Here is a 20,595-nt window from a genome sequence, read left to right as displayed (position 1 = left end):
GCACTACATGTTTTCTGGCACACCCTGGACTTGCAGTAAGATAACAGAGTTCAGAGGCTAGCCCACCATACACTGTAAAAACTAAACCCAAACAGCCAGCCTGATTTTTACATACATCCCTCAAACTGATTCGAGTAATCATTCATACCTGTCACAGAGAAAGGTTCAAACCTCGAACTTTAAAATGAGGGTGAACCCACATACATCTGGTAACCTGTAGAACTCTTCCTTTTACAAGCCAATTTTCTTCCAGTCGACAGCTCTTCTCAACACTCATGATACTCATTCATGGATCTGATTTAAAAGAAAACAGTTGCCTCTAGCAGATTTAGTCATAGGAGAAGGCTGTAACAGACAAATCTACACCCCCATTCAGAAAAATATCTTCCTAAATGAAAATTCATAAAAAATGCAATTCTTAATTAATTTTATAATCTACTTTTTTGATCAACTTGTGTGTGCTTTTGCATTTCTGTTTTGAGTTTTCCTTTCATTGTGTCAATCATGCAAGCAATCAGATGTCCTCATTAAAAATTAATAAGCAGAGCAACATATACGATAAAGGCAAATTCTGGAAAACACACAGGAAAATATTTTTTTAAAATGTATTTGTAAAGTGTTGGGCACATTCATATACAAATACCAAATTTAAGGGAAACTGAAGTTGCAAAGGAACGTCTCCAAGTGGGTATAATCCTGAGAACTCAGCTCGGGTGTCACGTGGGATATGGACTCTTGGAAGACATTGCTCTTAGGATAAATCTGTGGCCTTTTCCACTGGTAGTTATGATTCTCCCATGTGATATCAAATGGTATGTGAGCAGATTTGGACAGACAGTCCTAGTTAAACCTTAGGAAAGTGAGAACGGGTTTTTAAGTGAGGGCCAGACTGTATTTGGTTAGCAGGTTTTTAAAAGCATGTATGTAAAAGGATACTGCTGCAAAGGAAGTAGCCCAGCTTCAACTCCCATTAACCCTTGACAGGTATGACTTAAAGCTGAAATCTCACACCTTCCCTGGTTTAGCTCTATGTGCTCAGATATGTACATAGATAATTCTCAAATTCCCAGGGTTTACAGTTCCCAGCTCCATCTAATGAAGAAACTTCCTTGCAGTGTTTATTTTTTGAACACACTAGCAAGCCTTCCTGTCTCTTAAGCCTCTGAATGCCCATTTCAGCAGGCTACCAGTTCATGTCACACTGTAACGAGCGTGAAATCTAACTATAAACCACACTTGGCCAAATTCGTATTAACAGAGACAGGGAAAGTAAGACAGGCATAAGGGAAACCCAATTCAGAGCTGTGAAGATCATAACTAAAGTGTTACATACAAGAACAAGATTACCTTTCCTATCAAATTCCATAGGGATTAAATCATCAAAATAATTCTGGTAAGGAGGACGGTTAATTCCATTAAACAAATCTGATATATACAAAAGGGAGTCTATTTCCTCTAAAATGAACAGAACATATGAGAGATTCAAGGATATCTTTCATGGCTAAGACAACAGAGAAATGTATAATCATAGAAATGCAGTTGATTACACACTTAAGCAAACTTTGAAAATATCAGTTGCATTTTGGAAGTGTCTAAAAATCCAGATAATATTCAGATTCTAAATACAAGTGGAAGATATATCCTGCCCTACACAGTTTTAATAGGTGAGAGACATAAGTAAACATAGTAGTGGAAAAAAAGATCCAGAAGAAGTGAAACTACTTATTCCCAGTCACACAAGGGTTCATTAGAAGACCGAAAATAGTGTGGAAGTCCCTCCATCCCATCTCCTGAATGATGACCCTGAGGCTGTATATAATTACTGAAGCATGATAAAATGTTCTATATAATACTCGCTTTGTCACCCTTTTTGAATAGACACAGACACAATGCCAGACAATGTCAGGCAGTTTTAGCATTATTCAAAGAAAAGTTAAACTTTTATTCTTTCCCACATGTCTACATTGGATATTTTATGCCTATGAGGAAGACAGAGAAAAGGCACAGTCAGGTCTAGCTTTGGAGGTGCTGGAGCAGAAATCTCTTACGGTGTAATTTTGCTTTAGGACACAGAAGAAATTCTGCTGGTTTTCAAAGAGCAGAGATGTCAACATAGATGAACATGGAGAGAAAGAGCAGACATGGAAGAGGAAGTGAAAAAGGAATGTTAAAGTCAGGCTGAGGTTAGAGGCTGAGTTGGAAAAAAGAAGAATTAGAAAAAGTGGGGAGAGATAGGAAAGGTAAATATCAATTCAAAGACCTAACACAGCTAAACAAAGTATTAGCTGATGTCTTTAGGAGAACTTCTCTTCTGAATACTAGGCTTCCAAGACAACTTCAGCAAGGTGTTTTCTTTTCTGTGGCACATTTTTGAATGATATGCCAATAACACCAGGTTGCTGTAAGAAACAGTTCTGCACTGAGCATGGTCAGGAATGAGCAGTCTCACAGTAACTGAGCTGATGGAGAGACCTGCTGCCGTACTGTTATATATAGTGTTTTACTGTAGTGAGGGAAAGGAATAAGAGGATGAAAAGCCTGGGGAAACAGGTCCAGCTCCAATTCATTCTCTCTCCATGGAAAGTGGTGGTTTACCTTAGAAAAGTCAGGATGGCACACAAGTGCACGCTGGCCCATTCTGATCACAGTTATAGCCATTCAAAGAATACTTTCTTTGCCAGACACAGTAGCATTCTAATCATCCACACCACTCACAGTTTTAGGCTATCATGCCAAATACTGTTTAGACGCAATTAATATTATTAGTAATGATCTCACCACCAAATTAACATGAACTTCTGCCTCAACATGGATATCACACCCCTTAGGAACAACGATTAGAGTAAGTTAAGAATACAATAATCGGATTTTACATAAAACAGATCTGCTGATGCATTCACTTTTTCCATCGATCACATGGTGCTAGTTTTTGACAGGAAATGAGAGCTGAATTGTTTATTGCCTCCAAGAGCTATAGTCTCATCCCAAGGCGATATGTAAGAAATACACTAATACATTCATTATGCAAAGATTTCCTTTGTAGGAGGACAAGCACTGTCCTTGTGTTTGGTCTCATATTCACCAAGTTCTGTTGGTCATTAAAACTTGCCCCCCCCCCCAAAAAAAAAGGAATCAAAGATTATTAATAGCAAAGATGTAAGTAAAGACTTACTAGAGGACAAACTAAACCAACAACCCATTATCTTCTTTTTGATGTTTAGCTTGGGGTACGTGAAAAGAAAAATTAATACAAGGTGAAATACATAAACCTTTTCTGCAAAACTGTTTCTCAATGTTGTCAATTTAGAGGAAGCAAAGACATGAAAACCAGCCCATCAGCCTAGCAGGATGAGAGTTGTACTATCTTGTTACAGTCTCAATGCAGCAACTCTTCCATGACACATAATAAAAGGGTTAAAAATTTGAGCAGCAACAGGAGCCTCACAGACCTTCAGACTGCTAACTCACTGTGGTAGTCTGCCAGCCCAGCTGAGGGAATGGTGTGGTTTCTCATTGGTAAAAAAGAAAACCAGAATTTGAGTAAAACATGCCACAGTCTCGACAAGTGCTGCCAGAGAAACAACGTTAAGAAAGAGTTGAAATCTGAAATGATGCTGTTGCTTGGACTGAGTTGCCCCAAGAAGAACCAGGAGGACTATGGCTGATATGGAAGAGGAGTTAAGAAGAGAGGTCCGCTAGTCAGGGCTAAGGGCAAACACTGTCCTTGAACATGACCAAAAGGTTCTCTGAGAGCTGAGTACTCCGAGTTCCCACTGTTTAGATAAACCAAGGCCATGGCTATGGTTTCCTCAGGGAGCAGCTTCTGAAGTTCCTTTGGAGTTTCAGATTGGCCCAATCCAGGAACTCCAAGCCAAACTCAACACTCGAGGAAAAACTCATTTTCATCATACACACAGAAACACGGCTGAACACCCTAGTAAAGCTATACCTAGGAAAAGGTAATGATCTGTCAGCACCTCTACAGGGTAGGATCTCCATGCAGAGGTGCTGGGTACTGTTTGCTGCAAAGTGTTCTTGTGTGGCAAACCAAATACACATTCTTGGCTTCGCTCTCCACTTCTCAGCTGGTAGCCTGCCTCCAGCTCCCTCCAAGTGGTGAACCACCACAGTGACCAGCAGCTGCAGCCCTAGCATAGCAGTCCAAACTCTATGCTGTCACACCAGCAGCTTCTTGCTCCATAAGCAAAAAGAAAGGATGACAGAAAGGAAAAATGAGAAATACAGAGGAAATAAGAAAGATCTGGGGAAAGGCAGGTACAGAGGAAAAAAAAATTAAAATCAGGAAGACGACATACTACATGACCACAAGGAAAGAAAACAACTAGTTCAGAAGGTACGGGGAGGGAGGGAGAGGTGTTAAGAGTTAGTACACCAGAACTGAAGATAAACAGTAACAACAGGTATCTTGCGACTAGGGCTCTCCATAGAGATAAAAAGGGAAAAATTTTGCATCTAATTAGAACAAACTACTTCCGTTCACCTGCACAGAACATCAGCTCCCAAGTTTCTATCTTAGTTTTATCTTTCCGCTTATCTTTCCATATCTGTGTTCTATGCAGCAACACTAGTGTGAAAGTTCAGCCAACTTACAAGTTCAGCAACCTGCAGCCTCCCCCCTGCACGCAGCAGTGCTGCAGGGAGAGGGCTACGGCCGCCAGCTAGAGAATGATGCATTATAGGCCAATGGGAACGGTTGGGTTTTGGCCCTTTTAAAAGGGATTTTTCACCTGGTATCACAGCAGGAGATGTCACAGTCTATTACACAGATCTCAGATACAACAAAACAGTGTATTCATTTCTATTCTAAAGAAATTGCCATGTTCATTTGGACATGCCTATTAAGTCTTAAGAAAAAATAAATTTGAGCAACTGCCAATTTTGAAGCCTCGTGTTTGATAATAATTTTTTTTTTCCCCCAAGTAACGTAATGGGCCTAATCCATATTGTGGGCAAGTATCCTGTAAAATTTAATTAAAAGCCCAAAGCTGGTAAACAAAGTGATATTATGACACCAGAAATATAACAGAGATTTGCAAGGTTTCAATGTATCTCAAGTCACAGGTGCTTCATAGTATGTGATCCCATACCCATTTGCAGTAACTACCTACTGTATTTTTTCTGTACATGTTACTCAGTGGGGCTTAGGCCCCTAAATGATTCCTGGAGGAGGAGATGAAATCATTATCTTGGTGTACTCTAGCCTTCACAAAACAAAAAGTATTTCCATTTCCATCCTTTGGGATTTCATACGCCCTGAAGTTTGATGGTTAAGGGTACCGTACTAAAGTACTAAGCCAGATCATAAAAAAGGTTGAGGCTTTTCTCCAGGGAAATGTTACACTGTGATCTCACTGTTTTCCCAGATAAATTTCATTGCATTGTTTCTTTTGCAGCAGTTTTAGACCCATGTGAATGCCATAGCCAATACCAGATGTGCCTCTATGCACTTGCAAGAGAGCTCTGAACAAAGAAAATCCAGGAGAGCTGGAGTTCTGCTTAATGAGAACAGCCTTGGGACAAAGCTTTAATAGTTTAACTAAAATTACATTCAAAACTTAATTAGCAGAAGCTCTGAACTCACAAGCCGTGGCCCATGAGCTCTAATACACTAATTAGCTAAGACACCCTTTAAAGCCAAGCAGAGCTAAACCTTCTTGAAGAGCTGTCACGTGAGTCCTTGGATCTGAGGCAACATTTGTGTTGCACATGGGAAGTTCAGCATTATTTCACTACAGTGCTGTTGCATGTACAATTATTGCAGGCCCAAATTATTTTGGGCAACAATCAAACTATGAAATGTTCATAGCATATAGTTCTATACACAAGGAAAGATCAAAGCAGACTTTAAACATGGACTTCCATACAGTAATGTGAGCGAAAAACCTGGGAGAGCTGGACAAGAATTTTCAAAACTTCAAAAAAATCACATCTTAAGGAAGGATAAAAGGATGTCACGAGTGACATATTAATTTTTTTTCTAAAAATCTTCCTGGGTCAATCAAAGTATACAGAGATTTATTTAGATAATTTCCAAACAGTTCTGTTTCAATTTCAATCTCCTCTGCTTGTTTACTTGCTATAAATTAAATACCCGAACAAAAAATTGCTCAAACATTAGAAATAAAGACTCATTTCAAACATGTAACAATCAGATGTTTCAGAAATTTTGAATAAAATGTGACATTTTTTGAAATTAAGCTTTATCACACAGTGTGTCTACTTTGACAAATCATCTGATTCTCTGAGAAATAAAATTCACAGCAGGATTACAAGTCAACCTTGGGGTTTTCTCACTATCTTTACTGATATTATTTAAGGAAGATTACTGGTTTCAGTAGGAAATTTGGTTAAGTCAAGATTTCAGGATATGAAGGAGTACTGCAGGTACCACAGAACCTCACAAGAAATACGTACAGATTTTTTACTGTAAATTTTTCCCTTCCACAAAATCCCTGGGAAAGGTTCAAAATATCTTTTTTTTGTGTCGACACAAATGCACATATTTCAACTGTTACAATAAAGATTTTTTAAATTATTATTTTGCACTTGAATTTCCACAGCATACCAGCATTATCTCATGGAAGGTTTCAACATGCCTGTATCTGACATACAGCATTTAGTGAATTGATGAAATCAGTTTAGAGCATTATACAGTGGAGAATGGGAAAGACAAAATTTAAATCAAGGACATCAGGGCAATTTGTATTTATTAAGGAGACTATCCTATGGTCTAAAAGAAGATGAACAAAAGGAAATTCTACCCTCCCATGACAGATTTCCAGCCAGTGAAATCCATAGTACTTAATTTATTTACCTTTGAAGGACAAACACAGACATTGCCAGGATTTGGATCTGTCGTGCCAGGGCATTTCAGTGGTTGAAACCCAGTGCTTCTATGAACTAGCCATTAGTTTTCCTTCTCTAAGGCCTTGGTTTTGCTATTAAAAAGGTGTGTTTCTATATTCCAGGATAACTAATTTAGGCTGAATTATACATAGGTTGCTACCCAAAGGTTAGGCAACAGAACACCTTTTGAACAGGAAAAATGGGGCCATCTTCTCTTCCCCTGCCCCCCAAAACAAACAATCAAAATCCCTGGAGCATTGTTGGGTTATTTTATTTTAGTGGATCTTGGTCAGTGTATAAATGTGCTTATATGGCATGACTGTCTGTAACCACAGAGGATAACTTTGACAACCCAGAGGATTACTCTAGCCCTTTGCCTAATTTTTTCTAATGCAGATAGAGATACAAGGTTTTTAAACACATGGCAAACTAGATAGTGTCACGCCTTGGCTGCTGCTGCCCTCGTGTAACCAACGCTCTGGTAAAGCTGAAGCACCTTGTCTTCACGTGCTCCTACCTCAAGATAGCTCATACAACTTAGTACCCTGAATTTTAAAAATACACTTTTGCAGGAGTGAAGTCCACTGTATCCCACCTGTCAATACCCAGATAATACAATGACTAGCAACAGAGTACAGTGTGCTGCAGTAACCACCTGCCACATACACACAGTCTGAAAACTGGAGTCCTGGTACCGCATCTGATCAGAGACCCGTTGAGTCTAATTCAACACATGGAACAACAGCTCAGCCCACCCCTGCAAAATGGACACTGGGCATCCATTCTGCTTTCACCAAAGACAGCAAAGAGTACCAGGCAAACATCAAATATTAAACATTGCAATGATCCTGTCACACGATGACTACTGTTTTACACGTGGAACTGTATAAAACTCACACTGACATAAACGCAGAGCTTATAGCTATTAGGATGGTTACCATCTACAAGAAGTGTCCTTCTTTCCAGTTTTATATAATGTACATGAGATCCACAAAACATCAAGGGAAATCTTAACCAGGAGTGCAGAAAAACTTACTCCCAACAGGTTGAAACTAATAACAACAAAAAAAAAAGAGTACATCAAAGTACAGTATTTAGTTCTGCTTGTATGTGTAAAGCACTAAGTCTTCCCTTGAGGATACAGAGTGGTGATGTTTGCTCCTGCACTGTGCTGCTTCCATTAAACCCATAGAAAGAGTTCAGGCCTCATGATAACTTTGCAACTGCTGATCCAGTAAGCTGCTTAAAAGACTCTTGATCTCTCAAAGCAAATTTTTTGCTTCCAGTTTCAAGTTACATTCCCTATTTCAAATGACTGAAAAAAGAAAGAATCAAGGGAAAAGAAAAATAAAAAAAATGAAGAAAAATTAAAATGAGACATGCTGTCTCTCCACAGAAATCAACCAGCAAGAATTCAACAGCACACTATTCAGATTTCAGTCCATCCTGTTCAAGGTAATATGTGGGCAGCAAAATGAGGTTAATCTCCACCCTTTCTCCTGTAAGTAAACGTAGGAAGGAGACTAGCTGGATCTGCAACACAAAAATGAGTTTCAGTTGCAGCCACAGGACTGACTGCTGCTCGGCCATCCTAAAGAACTGCTTTATATCACACTGGCAGGAAGAGATCAAAGAAAACCCATGAGGTTCACCACCCTGGCTCCCTTCCAAATCTTCTTTAGCCCCAAAGAAGAGATAATGCAACCTAAAGTTGGTTTAGATTTTTCCATCAACTCTCTAGGAGGACTGACCCAATGAAGAGGGTACTCTACAGAGGAGCTGGTGAGCTATCAGGAGCCAAAGCTGGGGCAGCATCCTAGCACCTCTATGGCTGCAAATATATCCTGGCTTTGTTCTGTTTCAGAAAATAATTCACATAAACCAAGAAGCTCACCAGAAAGATATCTAAGATTTTTTTCTCTTTCCATGTGAAGTTTCCAATGAATTTCCCACAGATGCAGAAAATCTGATCTTGCACCCTGAAACTCCCGTTTGTTTGTAGAACTGTTTGTTCTGTAGACTATGTCATGAACAACACACTCTCCAAGCTAAATGCAAAGTAAACTTATTAGTGACTTTTATTTCTAGTAAGCAGCTGGTAAAAAAAGAAGAAGAAAAAAAAAAGATTAAAAAACTCTTAGAGGATCATTCAGACACTGGAAATGCATATCTAAACAAGTAGAACAGTCCTCAGTTGGCTATGCTGTATTTCTACCCATGAAGCAGGAGAGCTTGAATTATAGAGTAAATGCATCCTCTCAAATTCAAGTATTTCTTTCCATCCCAGGTGAACAATGAATGAACTACTCTATAACAATGATGCCCTCAAAGCCTCTCTAGTAATTTTATTTATGTGCTTTACATTTCACTTTAGTAATTTTAAATGAGACAGAGTTGAAACAATACCAGTTATTACTGCCAACTATTTCATTCCTGCATATTGTGTGACTAACAGCACAGCTTCCTAATAATCAAATTTGCTTTGTCATTAATGTAGTTAGACTGCAAAAATTGCAGAAGTTGTCTGAACAGGGATGACATATAAAAGCCTCAGGCATGTTTAAACAAATCTCTCTTTCACAGATTCAGTCCCAAAGTGAGGCACTGTGTGTAAACGTGAAAAGAATTTGGCTCATTTTCACTTTATTTAGGCCATAGGAGACCAGGAGGTTGCAACATTTGGATACCACTGTCATGTTGAAAGGACGAGCGTCTGGGGGGGAAAAAAGACTATAAATAAAATATATAGATGATTGAAGTCAATGGGAATGGCATGTACACATACAAGGACTTTATTTGGCCCATAAAATGGAAAACCAGCATCAGCTATAACCACAGCAGAAATGGATATACATTGTCAGGTCCAAATGCAAGAATGCAAATGGAGCCGTAACACTAAAACCTCAAAGAAGATCTGCAATAGACTTCAAAACGTTTACAAAAATTACAGAGAAACATCCTTGAAGATAAATAATTGAGTATAAGCCTGTCAACATAATTAAGTCCTCCAGTGCAGGAAAGGTAAAATAGAGTACAAAAGTTGGGATGTGAAAAAAAAAAAAGATTTATCACAAGGAGTATGCTTCTGCTTTAAAAAAAAAAAAAAAATCAAACCATATTCTAATTAATGGTAGCCTCCTACTGCCCACATGCCCACACCAGGAACAATTTCATACTTCTCCAGGCACCAACACCAATCATATTTATGCTGTGCACAAATCCAGCAGGTTACCATGCCAGCTAGATTAACTAGTGATGTCCCCGTGATTGTACCAGCCATGTGCTTTTTATGCAAAATATGACTTAAAAGCATACAGCATGTGGAATGAATCAATAATTGAGCAAATCTGCTTTCTCATTAATCGTTTTCAAATTTCTGTGTGAGGCAAAGCATAAGCAAAGTCGTCTGGCAGTCAGACAATATACCACTGAATTTTATGCAGCCAGGGTAGAAGTATTTAAACTACAGTGCAGGCAGAGCTTCATCTTTCTCCTTCAAATTGGGGCTTTAATGCAAGACTTGCTCCTGGATTACATTTTTGAAAGCAATGATTGGTAGAAACAAACTTATAGCTGTCTTGCTGTCAGACCTTGATGAGCTCCTGTTGGAGATAGGGGTGCTCCTGCAAAAAACAGGCAGAACTAGTCTCTTCTGGGAAATGGAGGTGTAGGGAGTGACCGCGTCCAGAGCTTGTGTTACCAAGTGCCTCTCCAACACTAAAGTGTCAGGACAAATACTATTTCACTTTAGTAATGTCTAGTAGTTATCCTCCTACCTTCAGATCTCAAAATACCTCTGGATACTGGATGACTGTCTCTGTCCACCAAGAACTCTGTCAGTCTATCAAATAGCTAACACTTTCTATTACATGACTCTCAGCTCTGATGCACACAATATTTTGGCTTCAACCCCTCTTTCAAGGCGGCATTCTTACAGGTATCAGGGCTCTCGTCTTTCTTGTGTAAGAGACTCGGATCTGGAAAGAAAGAAATATGCTGGGATTTATATTCCTTTCCTGTTTCTCAGAAGCTTTTGGTATTTTGTCTTTATCCTTCATGTCTGATGATTTGAATATCACTGTTCTGACAGACACATCATTTCCCTTCTTGCAAGGGTTTCTATTACTCTTTCTACTTCGAACTGATCATCATTCTTATTTAAATGCAACATTTCAACTAACAAGTTGTCTAAAAAGACAATCAACACTCCTTTTCCTACATTTTCTTGTCACTTGGTAGCTTGTAATACTCAAGGGCTTCTCTTCCAAAACTCTTTGAGTTACAGCTCCTCATTCACTTCTGGAAGGCTCAAGGTTGGATTAAACTTCTTATATTGCTTCCTGTTACAATCTTAAAAGGACCCTTTTTTGTCTTACATTACTTGTTTTCCCTTCTTCATATTCTTATTTGTCATTTGCATTTCAGTAGCACTTGGAGGTCCCAGTGAAACTGTAGACAACAGTTTGCACATTACAGCACTGAATAGAGGGACTCTGCCCCAGGAGTTAAAAATGGAAAGAAACAAATAAAGGATAATTATCTTCGTGGGAAGGACGAACAACATGTAAAATACAGAAACACGACTTGTCCAGGCTTACAAGGAAGTTTCTGAAAGATACGGAAAGTGAGGCCAGATGTCCCAAAACTGAAAGGCTACCTATCTCCTTTCTGATAGGCTATTTTCCAGGGCATTTGTGCCCATCTGGTCTATTCAATTATGCAATGAGAACATATAAATGGCTGTCATTTGCCTTTGCAGTCTCCAAAACCTGTTTTTCCAACTGCCAAAGATGGAGTTGCAGTAGACCAAAAGCACTCAATTTAGAAAAATGATTGAAGGGAGTTAATTGGAATTTATGGTCCCCATTTCCATTAAGCAGCATCTCAAGCTACTGAGTGGACTAAAATGACAATCCAAGAAATTTGATATTAAATATTAAACCAAGAAAACACATGCTCTAAAGCACGGAACATCGCTTCTAAGCAAAGATGAGATATTATTTTTCACAAAAATATATTTATTGCTGCATGTCTTATATTAAAAAAAAAAATCTCCAAGAACCCCAGCCTGGAGCATATAATGGTTTATGCAACAAATACTTGTGAAATGCCTACTTAAAAAGTTAAACCCCCTGGAGGGCTTGTGAATCTTTTAGTTGTAATGTACCCCTGGAGGATTTTATTTTGTATCCGCCTAGCCTGAAGTTAAAGAGTACTTTTTGAACATGTTTGCTTTACTTGAAGCTAAAATCTGGGTTACTTGGGGGAGGGCAATGGAGAGTCTAATAAATCTTACAATATACTTCTTGGCAAGAAAACTACTTACTGGTGTCATGAAGAAACAACTTTACTGCTCTCTAAAGAAATATTGGTTTCAGAAGTTACTATTGTATTCAAGACACATGGAAGCTGCATTAAATCAAGTTGTGAAACGTACTGTAGTTATACATGTTTAAAAAAAAAGTTGAATCCTGAAACGGATCCTGACATTAAAAAAAAAAAAAAAAAAAAAAAGGAAAGTTTCTGAGGCTTCCATAAATTTTGAAGGAGGAAGTTTAAAACTTGGGTGTTCCTCTCTATAAGTCACATTCCACAAGGAAACAGCTTGATTTTATGTATATACTTCTACCATTCAAACTTTAGTGGGTTTTTTTAAACTTCTATTTTCACTGTTTAAAATTGCGTATATGTATGCACAGCAAGCAGAAAGAGGGTGCATGCTTGCTCTGAGAATATCAGCTAGTTTATGTTTTCTTATTCATATTTGGGCAAGAGCCCTAACTGTTGGCTCACAACACTCCCAGTTACTTTCTTCCCCAAACACTGCATCCACAAATGGATCAGCTAATTAATCTAGACATGATTAATTAAGGCCACCAGCAACAGAACAAAATTGCTTTGCCAGTTGCCTATGCATCTGGATCTCCTCCCACAAGCTGCCCAGAGGAAAAAACTGGGAGGCCCAATCTCTACAGAAAATCAACTGTAAAGAGAATAAAGTGAATATAGACCCTTTGAAAGAAAGCAGATTGAGTAGTCAATTTATCCTCAGAACAGACTCAGCTCAGATGAGAGCAAGGTTATGCTCTTCCATGCTGCCATGCTCAATTCCGTACTTGAGGGACCATCAGTACAAAGGAAACAAGGTGAATTCAAAGTCCCTGAATTGCTATGCTTTATGTTTGAAGATGCCTATGAGAATGTGAAGCAAAAGCAGGTGCCACAACTATCCTTCCGTGGCATATTGGGTAGACTGTTAACAAAAAATGTTTTGTTGGAAGTGGCATTTGTAGTTATATAGCTGGCTATGAACCAGAGACTTCAAGTTCTCCTTCCTCACATGATTTATTCTGGACTAAAGAAGTTAACTCAGTAAAATCAAGACAATAATAATAATTTAAAAAAAAATCTGTGTATGAGTTAGACTTTGACTTGCAGTCTATGTTCTTAATTCCAAAACACACCTCCTTTCCCAAGCCTGGATATAGAAGATACAGCCTGAGCCACATTGTCACAAATTTTGTCTTGTTAATCCTCTGCTGAATGCAGAGTATATTGCCAAATTATGGTCAATTAGGCCAAGTTTGGTTTGGATTTTAGGGGGGTTGGGGTTTGTTTATTTTTTTTTTTTTTTAGAATTTGATTCTAATGATACAGAAAATTACTTCTCCAGTTGTTAAAATGCATCCACTTCTAGACCAGAACTGGAACCAATAGCTCCTAAGAGGTGCAGAACAATACTGTAAATGAGGATCCTCTTCCTCAATGTGACTGGATTCAAAATAATATAAAGAATATTTTCAACATATACATTTCATGCAGCAAAGATTCCTTAAGTGGAAAGAATGTTTCTCAATTTAGCCTGCTGTTTTGCTGTACTTCCTCCCTCACGACTCCTATGGCACTGTGTCCAGCAAAAAGAACGGGGGGGGGGGGGGGGGGGGGGGGGGGGGGGAGAGAGAGAGAGAGAAAACCCTCAAAACCCCAATGCCTGCCTTTTAGTTTGTCACATTGTTTCATGTGCTGTGAAGGGCACAGAAGATTTTCCACAAGCTTTCCAAAACATCTCATTTCCAATGCATCTGAGCAGTAAACTGCCTTACTGGTTACTGGTTACTGAAGAATGAATTTAAGCAAGCAGCATGTTTTTAAAGCTTCAAAATCCAAAGTAAAGTTTATTGGGAACTTCAATATAATTGTCTCAACTCTGCAAATTAGAATGAATATTTAATGTTACAATGCTACCACCACAAAAGGCCTACTTCTTTTGATAAAGACACTGATTTATCTCAAAGTGTCCTGGGAGGGTGAGGCTGAAATATTGCAAGAGAAGCTGGCTTGGATCTAGGTTTCAAAAATGACAAAAAAATTATCAACCCTCTGTTCTTAACTGCCTTACATTAGTCTTCAAAGTTAAAAGGGGGATTAAAAGCATCACTAAGTAAAGCAAGAAAATACCAGACATGCTGGATTTCAAGCACAGTCCAATTTTATCTCCTAATTATTTAAAATACAAGCTGCCAAGTGCACCAACCATTATGACAACAAAAATCTGATCTGACTTTGCAACAACAACAGAAAAATGTTTATCAGAGGGGGCTAAACCACAGACTCGTTTTGTAAACTTGGAAGCAATTCCAGAGCTAGTGCCATACATCTCAAAGGAAAAGATAAACCCTCACTCACATTTTTATATAACAACAACAAATATAAATGGATCAGCAGTCTTCATGCAAAAAAATTAAAAGCCTTCACAGTCAAAGCCACAAGACTTCAACAATGTCTACTTCTTATCAGGGACATTTCCGCTAACATAAGTGCAAGTAAAACTCTCTGCAGAAGTGTCCCGACTCGTGTGTGCCAAGAGCAAGGAAACAAGATGGCTCTCGAGGGCTCAGAGCACTCGCTTGCTGCTTACAAGAACGGAAACCATTTGCCTGCTTCAGGAAGGGTCTTGTAGGACAAGGGTGTCATCCCCTTCCAAATCATCTCTGGTTTCCATGAATTTTGCATGGAAATTGAAGCCAAATGGCACCTAAGAAATAAAGACTGAACAGCAAACTGAGTGCTTATACAGTGCATGTGAGAACGAGACACAGGCAAACACACTTAAAGCGGCAGGGAAATTTCATGTTCTTACCCTCCACTCACATTTTTTTTCAAATGCTTCTGGAGGATGAGCAGATCAGAATGGGAAACAGTGTCTTTCAATAAAAGGCTGCTGTTTCAAATGCAGCCCAGTCTTATGGTAGCTGAAAGTTATTATCCAATAGGTGGCCAATGTTAAATGAAATAGTGATTTCACTTCCAGTTTCTGTTAAGTAAGTGTCTGCAACACAACTGGCAGTTTCACCAGACAGGCCAAGCTCTGGGTCTCCAAGCCATGACCGAGGCGAGCTGGCAGGGCAGGGCGGTGGCTTACACCTGTTTTGTGGCAAAGGACTACATTTACCAGTGCTGTTAAATATGAACCAGGAGCAAGTATGTGTTTTTAAAAGAAAGATGAAGAAGAAAATTCTACATACATGACTTTTTCCTGATTAATTCCAGCAACAGAATATATATCTAGCGTGTTTACACTATATAAACTATTACTACATCAAATTACACTCGATACATAACTCTTAAGTTTTGTTCCAAGCTATAAGCGAGGAGCTGTAGGACTTTGCCAACTGATACAGCTCTGCTATCATGGTTTATGGAACAAATGACTAAGAGCTAGGAAATTTTACTGGATGAACCTCAAAGTGCTTCGGGCTAGTTTCTCAACATTAGGACATCTGAGAGTATGGCTACATGGCAGGCATTCCATGGTAATAGCTCATGTCAACACTTCCACTGGGGTAAATAAAGGCATAAGCTGCCTCAAATTACCTTGCATTTACCATGCCATGTCAGGGAATGCAGGCAGGACTCCCTGGAGCAGCCAATTACGGGTGTGTCCACAGCCTCACTTACCCAGAGACCATCTGCCCCAAAACTGCAACCAAACTCACATATCAGCCTTCAAGGTACTTGGTCCTAAGATATCTCCACTCTAGCCAGGCACAGCTTGCTACACAGATCAGGTGGCATGAGGTAGGGTTTAACTCTTCCAGCACTTTGCCATTCTATTCTTTGCCTGGTTGCCAATATATCCTCAGTGCAGACAACCCGTTTTCAGCTTCCGCTGATTTGGCTGTCCCTATATGCTTAACGGGAAAGGCAAACCACCACCCAAAAGAGCAGCCCCAGTGGAAACCAAATAATTAGCAACATGTGTTTTGGTACAGAAAGGTGCAGAGAACATGGCTTCCCCTTTCAGTGTACATGAAGGAAAAATCTTGGAAAACCAGGGAACTAGACACTGTTTTTTCAGCAATATTTAAGTCTAACTCAGCCCCCACATAAGTTAACTTTTGCACTGAAAGAAGTACACTGTAAACTTTTGAAAAGGTTTTTTTCTTTACATCCTATCCAGTGTCTTCTCTTGAGAGTATTCAGAAAAGCTGAAAAAGGGCAGTATGTCCTCAGGTCACTCCACAGTAGCAAGAGTCTGCTGAACCACGAGAGTTAGAATCACCATTTCCAAAGCTGTGTTTCCACCTGTGTGTTATTGATGACCCAATAACAAAGAGAATAAACCCTACATTGTCAAAACTGTGACACTACATATATATATATATATATACATACAAACATTCAGGAAAAAGAAGGTAAATTTAAAACAGGTATTTCAATAATAAGTGAGTGTTACAAAATAATATTTTTCATCCTAAACGCATGGATAAAGAATCTTTTGCTAGTCTCTGAATTTGGCATTCATAGCTACATCATCAACCAATGTCTTACCCAATAAAAGTATTTCTGCAGAATTTAATAACTACATCTATAGCACCTTGTCTGGGATTCAAACGCCTTGGAAATTAAAATATGGCAAGAACAGAATTTATGACAACTCTGTGAAGTAATGTCTATACATACGTTCCCTCTTAATGTCATGATTAATTTACTGCTAGGTCTACACTGTAACAGACTTAAAAATAAGTTACTGGTTCTCCCCCAAAACAATGCCCACCCACAGAAGGCAAGCAAGCTTTTGGCCCTTGTGCCTGCTGAGCTGTTTTCTGCCTACTGAATGATGGCAACCAGAATAAAAGTCAACAATGCTCAGATGTGTTAAAAGCTTCAAGCTCTTTGCAGCGCTCCCCGTAAGCCATAAGCAAACGTGATATTGCAAAATGGCTTGTCATCACCCTCTTCCTGCCCTTCCCAACACATATATTCCTCATGAAGGGATCTTTTCTCTCCAACAGCACCTTTGAGATACTGAAACCTTACTGCTCTAGTATTTTACTTCTGCTCTATTATAGGAAATAGCAGGGGAAGATGTCTGCTGTTACACAAACAATTCTATTTATGAATTGAAGATAACTTCCAGAGTTGGCATTTCCAATATATTTATTATTTCAAGGGTCATTAATCTTCATAAAGGACAGAACTCTGAGTTACAACTAACTGCTGTCAGCATAATCTGCTAAAGCCATGCCTAAAGTAACAGTGCTTCTATGTTGAATGGTATCGTGTACAAGATATTCACTGGAAGGGAGAAAAAACCCATAAATCTCAATTTTGCTGATGTAGATGCACACGATTATTCTGTTTTCAGCAAAAGAAACTGAAATGGATTGAGTTCAATGGACTCAACTTTGAAGAACCTTTTCCATTACATACTTGAGAAAGTCATAGATGTAAACTGTGCAGTTTTAATAGTTCTGAGAGAAAATAAAACCTGTACCATTTTCCAAGAATTATTCCACATTCAAACAGACCTCCATTACCATGTCTTTACACACAATCTTTCCTAAGTTCTCCTGTTGCTATTCCTAATCGTACTCCTTCACAGTTCTAAATAACCTTTTTTAAGCTTCAGTTTCAAACAATATAGACTAAATTCCCATTCAGTCATTGCTTCAGTAGTATTTACTGGCATGTTTACATATGGAAACTGATTGCAATAGGTATTCCAGAATAGCTGCTGCACAAACACGCTGTATCACAATAAAAGTCTGTATAAGTAAGGACATAAATTATTGATAAATAAAAGTACTTTTTTATTCTTTCACTCTATGTCGATAATAAGAAGTCTTCTTATCAGTTTCCTCATGTACACAAGAAGCAAATAATTTGCTCTTTCAGTCATCTTAGTTCAACCACCCTTAGGTCATCTACAAATTTCTTCAGGCTCGCCCAATATCTTTTGGGGGGGGTTCTCTGTGAACAAAAGGATATTGTAATGGTGGCAGAGAACCATACATTGCATGCTGCTTGTGTGCCAAGATCTCTGCATGCATGCAAAACATTACCAGACTTGGATTGGCCTCAGTGTCTATGCTGAAACACATATAAGTTCACCACACGTGCTTTTACCTACAGATCTAATATGGCTAACAGAGGAGTACTTGCAAATTCAACGAGGAATGAGAAACAGGGAAGAGTAACAATACTGTAGGTCTATGCTAGTTTCTGAAGAAGAGATGTCCTCTGCAATGCTCTGAAAGGAACAGCAAGTGACAACTCAGCTGGGGTTGTCGCCTGAACTCATTGAAATTTCCTACGATTTTCAATAACTCCCTAATGAGGGGTTCAAAAAGTCAGCAAAAGGAAAGAGGATTTCTCTAAAGGTCACATTCAAATGCTTCTAAACAAGCAATTATTTTCAATCCCGACTTCTTTGGTATCAACTGGAACTTTGCCTGAGAAAATGGTTTCAGGACTCTGCCACTGGTTTGTTTGTACAGTGGTACAGGAAATATGTAAATAGATTAAATTTATGACAAAGTGCCAAGCATTTGAGAATGCCTGTATACCCGTTTCTGTAATATTCTCTGCTACACAGTTATGACTGCCAGAGCCTAACTCTACAGAAGTCAGCACTAAAATCCCCTCTGAAAACAGACACCATGCAGTGTCTGATGGGCTTGCTTGCCATCATCTCAGAACCATCACACATGTTCACACATTATCAGCCTTTGCTCAGAATGAAGCCAGTCTGAAATTACATTAAGTGCCACACACCAGGCTACAGATAAAATGGGTGACAGCCCAGGAGAAAGCACGTTCAAGGCCTAGCTTATTTGTTCTGTTCACATTTGGGTAATCATTTCTCACTGCCGTTCATAAATTATGTCTTCTGACAAGAATTCAAATTTAGAGCCCTAACCTCCCACTCCGTAAACATACTGCCCAGGCAGACCTAGCCTAACAGATCTGAGCAGACAACTCTTTTACCCAAAGTGAGAGTTGTTCTTCCAATTGCATGAAGGCTCAAAGTAAAAAAACCCAAACAAACAAACAAAACAACAAGAACAACAACAAAAACCCCACCCCCAGAGCCCCCTAACAAAACATACTCCTGCTCACTACAGGACCTGGTTCTTAGTGCTCATCTTTCTCACTTGAAGTTCTCCAAAACCAAGGATATTTGTTATTCAGTTTAAACCTTTTTGCATATATCAATTAATTTCAATTGCTTGAGTAATGAAATATAACAAGCTGAATATCAATATATCAAAAGCTGAAACAAAGAAACAAAGAAATAAAAGCTTTCCTAAAATATAACATGATAGGACATCTACTTTCTTCTCTGTAAGGGCATACAAACTTGAGTTTTCACTTTGAGAGAATTTATGAAAGAAACATTATTTTTCATAGACAATTAACACGTTACATTTGCAGCTCTACTAGGCCTAGTCAAGTTGTCCTTATTTGCCAGAATATTCAGAGTTTGCCCAGTCGAAGAAAGGATCTGACTCCAGCAGAAAGAAATATTTTCTAAAATAAAGACGTGCTGAAAAAGCGAGACTTACACTACTAGCACAGCTCTCAAGCCACATGGGTAAATTTTAACATTTATATCCCTGCTAACTAGGGACAGGCTCAACCCAAAACCACAACTATGGAGAAAGTCTGAACCCGGATCAGAATTTTATAGCTCACACCCCAACTCTTCTCTTAACAATGGCTGGAAAATGCTTTTCAAAACTCCTACAATATTTGTTCCATACACGGGAAATGAGTTTAATAGTACATCTTTGGGGATTAGCTTTGTTTAGCTGTCCAAGCCTTTGATTCAAAGTCTGTAGATAGTATTGCTTTAGTTGGTACGCTGAAACACATATTTCCTGATGGGATGCCTCCCTTGTTCGCATGATCATTCACCTTAATCCCTGTTAACTTTATAGGATGCTGTACTGCACATATCATTGGCTGTAAAGGAAGTCCTTTATACATGTTTCTTGGCCTTCCTTTATTCATAGCATGAAAATGGTGAAGATAAATATACCGCTGAAGCATGGGAATTGGGAAGTTGGATAAAAAGCATTACATTCTTACAGAGGAATTCTTCATTTCTAGACAACATAAAGCCGCTCCCGAGGATGAATTTACTGCTTTTCTGCTTTGCCATAGTGGGCTGCATTATGACCCCATAATCTACTGTGAGCAAGGCAGCAGCTGAGAGCTGCACTGCCCCTGGAGCTGAGAGATGACTATGATTCACTGAATCACAGTTTCCTTTCCAATTTCCCCTCTGCCTTAAGGAAGGCAGCAAGCACTGCCTCTGCACTGTCCTCTTCCAGAAATTATTCTGCTCCTGAGCTGAGCTATGCTCCACCATCTTTCCACTCACAAATAGGCAAGTAAGGAACTGGGACGTGTGAGGAGAAATTCTTTAAGCTCCAAAAATAC

General features: G+C 38.9%; 1 protein-coding gene across 1 annotated transcript in view; it reads right to left on the bottom strand.

The window, feature by feature from the left end:
- The window catches only part of NKD1 (NKD inhibitor of WNT signaling pathway 1), a 115,278-nt gene that overhangs the window by 76,800 nt on the left and 17,883 nt on the right, over positions 1-20,595 (bottom strand). The gene's annotated exons all lie outside the window — the stretch shown is intronic.

This window comes from Harpia harpyja, chromosome 9 (assembly GCF_026419915.1).
Source record: "Harpia harpyja isolate bHarHar1 chromosome 9, bHarHar1 primary haplotype, whole genome shotgun sequence".
Taxonomy (NCBI): domain Eukaryota; kingdom Metazoa; phylum Chordata; class Aves; order Accipitriformes; family Accipitridae; genus Harpia; species Harpia harpyja.
Note: the sequence above shows the minus strand (reverse complement) of the source record. Positions and strands in the feature narration are given on the sequence as shown.